Here is a 5,696-nt window from a genome sequence, read left to right as displayed (position 1 = left end):
TTTTTTTTTTAAAGGATATAGAAGCTCAACTAAAGTCAATTGAATTTTGATAAATGAATATGTTTTTAGCAAATTTCTCTTTATTTAATCATGTTCTCTTTATGTTGATACTTACAAATGATTTCCTTAATTCCATTGAGATAATTAATTGGGTGTTTTTGATCAAGGTCTCCATATTTGATTTTGAGAATAGAGTGATTGAGAAAGTGTTTAGTAGGTTGCTTAAATTTATGTAATTTTAGAATATAAAAATATTTTATATTTTAAATTCTTATTTGTAGATTTCAAAATCATTTAATTAGTTTGAAAAATAAAATCTACTGTTAAAGTAAATATATTATAATCTTACTGTAGGGTTAAGGACCCAAATCGTATATTGGGCCTTGGGCCTTTCCGAGAGTATAGTAATCCGAGAACAAATGAATGGTGTTGGATGGGTCAAGTTTAGAATCTAATGAGTGAGATACGAATGGGGGAATGATCCGAGGAGGAATGTCTCCTCGGATAGGTTAAGCATGGCTCAAATGTGTATCCTAAGGTTCAAGGTAGCCTTCCAGGAAGCTCCAGTGAAGGGACGTTCGTCTTGAGTGTACCAAAGATTGGAAACTAGGAAACACCTAAGGAAAAGCTGTTGCCATCACATTGAATGCCCTGCAACTAACTTCCTAGCCACATTTATTGGAGAAGACCCTGAACAGTGTTTTGGCTACCACAACTCACAAAAAGCCAAAGAGGGTGTCTGATGGGACAGCACTTAAGTAGTGGCTTGATGATCAACAAATGGAAGGCCAAGATCATGAGAAGGGAGATATACAATTTAAGAGACCCCTGGAGGGAGAAGGATTGAAAAATCAGGAAAGAAAACTGTAGCAATCTAGAACCAGACTTGTAATCAAACTTCAAAAGCAATACATAAGAATCAGTCTCCTCGGACTCCCTGAGGACGTTTTTCCTTAGTGAAAGTTCGTTATTTTCCTTTCTTTGTGATCAAGATCTTTTATTTGTTGCTTAATTCATTGAAGCTCGGTTTTCCAATCCATTCTCTAAAATTTATTGTTCTGGACTTTTTGGGCCTAAGTCCATATACTTTTTGGCTAGGAGTTCAAATCAGGTCCTTACAATTGGCACGTCTGTGGGAAGATTACTTGGGTGATAGTGAGTGCAACATTCAACCATGGTTGGTTTAGGTCCACACCAGGAGGAATCCATAGGATCCCAACGTGAAAATCCTTTTGTCAACCTCGAACGTAGAAGGGATCGGGAGGGGAGTGTGCATACTATTCAGTCTGGTAAGAGTCAGCCTCGGGGTAAGAGTCATCTCTTTCATGAGAAAGATACTAGAGCCCTACAACTAGAGGTTCACCAGCTGAAGAGAAAGATGTGTCGTGCACAGCAAAACCGAACCCCCTCAAACTCTGGCATTTCCTCTGATGATAGAGAGGATACCAGTTATAGATGAAGGTCATGGACCTCACCTAGCAGTCTTTCTCTTACGAGGAGGAGCACCATCACAAATGTAGGTACAAGAGCCTGCCTCGCAAAGGCTTGGGAGGTGACGCTATGAGTAAGGCATTGAATTAAATTTCACGATCACCCTTCATGCGTAGGATTGAAGGGGCAAGACTCCTCGGTGATTCAATTAGCCAACATTCACCATCTACAATGGTTGAACAGACCTAGTGGAGCATATGAGCCATTTAACCAAAGAATGGCTGTCTATTCCAAGGACAAAGCCTTGATGTGTAAGGTGTTCCTCTCCAATCGGGACCCGTGGCAATGAGATGGTTCGATGGCTTAAGGGCGGGTTCCATAGGTTCCTTCAAAGAGCTCAACCAGGCATTTGGCTCTCGTTTTGTCACTTGTAGCAGAGTTCCTCGACCTTAGACTCTCTACTATCCTTGTTCATGCGAGAAAGGGAAACCTAAAAACGTACTCAAATAGATATTGGGAGATGTACAATGAGATAGATGGTGACTTTGATGACGTCGCTATTAGTCTTTCAATGTCGGCCTCCCAACCGAGCACGGTTTAAAATCTTTACGGGAAAACCTATCACCAACGTGCGCCAACTTATGGACCAGATCAACAAGTATAAAAGGGTTGAGGAAGACCAGCAGTAAGGGAAAGTTAAGACTAAGGTTATCCCTCAAGAGATGAGGGATTTCAAGTCGGATCGATATAACAACAACCGGACTCGGAGGGACTTTGCTGAGCAGTCAGGGTCCGCCAACACTCAAGCGGTTAAACAGTGTTCTGAGAACCGGTGCATCAAGTTTTGGAGAAGATTAAGAATGATTCATTCTTCAAATGGCCAAATAAGATGGCAGGAAACCCTATGAGACGCAATTAGAACCTCTATTGCCAATATCACCAAGATCAGGGACATACTACAGAAGACTGTAGAAATTTGTGGTACATTTAGACTAACTGGTCCGAGAAAGAAAGTTGAAGCAGCTCTTGCATCATTCTAGTGACTAGGGAACCAAACTGGCCAAGAACTCCGAAGGGATGCTTCTTCGAGACCTCCTATAGGCATGATAAACATCATCTTCGCCGCTCTAGGGAGGATCGGGTCCTGCCTTTCCAGGGTAATGTCTGTTGCTCGGTTGATTGTTGAGGACTCAAATGTTGAGCCAAAGAGGGCTAAAGTGAGTACCCAGCCGGCGTTGAGCTTTTCCGATGAAGATAAAGTTGGAACCATACAGCCCATGACAATGCTTTAGTGGTCACACTCAGGATTGGAGGGTATGACGTGAAGAGGGTGATGGTGGACTAAGGCAGTGGTGTCGAGATAATGTATCCCGACCTGTACAAGGGCTGAACTTGAGACCTGAGGACCTAACAGCCTACGATTCATCCTTGGTAAGTTTTGATGGAAGGTCGTCATTCGAAGGGACAAATTAGGCTACCTGTGCAAGTCAGTTCAGAAGTGGTGGAGGTGGACTTCATTGTTGTAGATGCTTATTCCCCCTACATGGCCATTGTGGCAAGGCCTTGGCTTCATATGCTGGGAGTTGTCTCTTCTACCTTTCACTAGAAGGTGAAATATCCGTCGGGCAGTCAAATTGAAGAGATTGTCGGGAGCCAATCCACGGCTAGGCAGTGCCTGGTGGCCGCCATCTTACATCAGCCAAAGCTAAATCCTCGGCCTTTGCTGAAAGGGGCTTATAGCAATTAAAAGCTCAAGATTTGCCTGTTAATGGATCAGCCGAGGAGGCGCAATGTGAAGACTTGGAAACGGTTGTTGTTGATGATGATCTGGAGAAGTTTTTTCTGATCGAAGCTTAGTTGCTCCTCTAGAGAAAGAGAAGCTGATAGAGTTTCTTAAGAGAAATGTTGATGTATTTGTGTGGAGTGCTTACAAAGCCCCGGGGTGGACCCGAGCTTCATCTGCCATCATTTGAATGTTAATCCCTCTGTTACTTCCAAGAAGCAACCACCTTGGCACTTGTCCAATGATCACTTTGATGCCATCAGAGATGAGGTGAAGAAGCTCAAGCAGGTAGGGGCTATCAAGGAAGTTTTCTACCTTGAGTGGCTAGCCAATACCATGGTAGTGAAGAAGAAGAGTGGAAAATGGCGAGTGTGTGTGGACTTCACAGATCTAAATAAGGCTTGCCCAAAGGATCTCTCCCCATGCCTAGGATAGACCAGCTGGTGGACACAACTGTAAACCATTCTCGGATGAATTTCTTGGATGTCTTTTAAAGGTACCACCAAATATCGCTAGTCCTGGGCGATCAGGAAAAGACAGCTTTTGTTACTCTCATTGGGAACTATCACTACAAAGTGATGCCATTTGGTTTGAAAAATGCATGGTCTACATATTAAAGGATGATGACTAGAATGTTTGGACTATAGTTGGGCAAGAGTATTGAGGTCTATATAGACGATATGGTAGTAAAGAGTAAGGTGGTCACTACTCGAGTACTTGTCCCATCAGACACCTTCCCAAATTTTATGTGAGTTGTGGCAACCAAAACAGCACTGTTTAGGAGTATTCTCCATATAAATGCGGCCAAGGGTTTGGTGGGGTGCATTAAATATGGTGGCAGCTATTATCCCTTCAGACACATCAGGACTAACCCCTTCTCTGAAGCTCTTCCTCTACAGTGTGACCTACTCTTGTAATGTGCCATTGACGTGGCCAAGGCTTGCCTCCCCAACCTTGCTATCCGAGAGTATGGTCTCATTGGTCTCCTCGACCTCGAATATGACATGTGGCATTATTGCCTTATTAAGTTTCTGTATCCCACAATTATAATATTGAATCTTACTTTAGTAATAATATAATATAAATCCCTAAACAAAATTTTAAAAAATAAAATAAAATCACCTATAACATTTTATCAAATAAGACTCTCTCCCCCCCCCCCTAATTTCTTTCTAATCTCCTTTTTTGGATTTTTTTTTTTAATGTCTTTTCTTTATAGATTGCTTTCTTCATATATAGATTTTACAATTTTGTGGCCAAAAGATTGATTTATTTATTTTATTGGTTAAGAATGGTTGATATTATTTTGAGATTATTGTTGTTAGGCCAGTTCCTTGTTAAACTAGTCTAATTGACTCGTCCAGTCTGATTTTTAAAACAATGATTATAATCATGACAAAACCCTGATAGGCTGAAAATAAAGAAATCCATAGGTAAATCTAATTTATTTTCTTGAAAATAGTGATTGTAGCACTTTTCATCTTCTTGTTGTCAACTTGCCATATCAATCAAAAACAAAGAAAACTCAACATTGTTGATCATTTGGTATTTGCAGAAACTAATAACTTAAGGAAAGAAGAGCACAGAAAGTACTAAGCTACAAGCATTAATATAATTTTACTTTTTAAAAAGGAAGTATTGATTATCTCCTTCTGTGTTATATATGCCTATGTGATTGTAGACTCCCCAGTCACTGTCATTGCTAGGCAGGCTACAGTTCATCTTCTTTTTGAAATTCTATTGTTCCCCACGGGACTCACCATAGGAGTAAGACCTTTATGCCTCTCTGCGTTATTAACATGACTAGTAAGTTTCCCATGCGATGCACGGATAATGTTATAATGTTTTATGTAAATTTGTTTTTGGAAAATCTTATACATATATTATAGCATATTTATTATAAAACTTTGTTAGTAATAAGTTCATCATAAAAATTAACAATTATAAATTGCACACATATATCTATTATAATTATTTTGTTCAAGTAATGATAATGAAAACAACTTGGAGTAATATTGTATAATAAAAGTTGATAAAAGCATATTAATTCATTCTATATTATTGATTTTTATTATGTGATGTAATAAAAAACTTCATTACAAATTTCTTTTTCTTCAATACTTTGTTATTGCGGTATGGTAACGCTTGTTGTCATCATCAGTTTCTCCATTTTCATCATTTGAAATTTAGTCCGTCCATATTTGTTCAATTTTTGAGCTTTCATCATTTTTTTCCTTTTGTTGCATTATTTGTGTTAATTACTAATGAATTGGCACCGAGAGATTCTTGATTAGATCTCACAAAGTTTGGACTTTGTCGCTAAGATTTTTCATAGGTATTTGCATTTATATTAAATTTTAAATGATGTGACAATTTTTTATAATTTTTTTATTTTTGTTAATTTTGGAATAGTGCAGCAAAAAGAATTAATATAGCATGTTGAATTGTGTTTTTTTTTTTTCTTTCATACCTTTTTATCATT

The sequence above is a fragment of the Quercus suber genome, unplaced genomic scaffold (genome assembly GCF_002906115.3).
Source record: "Quercus suber isolate HL8 unplaced genomic scaffold, Cork oak 2.0 scaffold_187, whole genome shotgun sequence".
Classification (NCBI taxonomy): Eukaryota; Viridiplantae; Streptophyta; class Magnoliopsida; order Fagales; family Fagaceae; genus Quercus; species Quercus suber.
Note: the sequence above shows the minus strand (reverse complement) of the source record.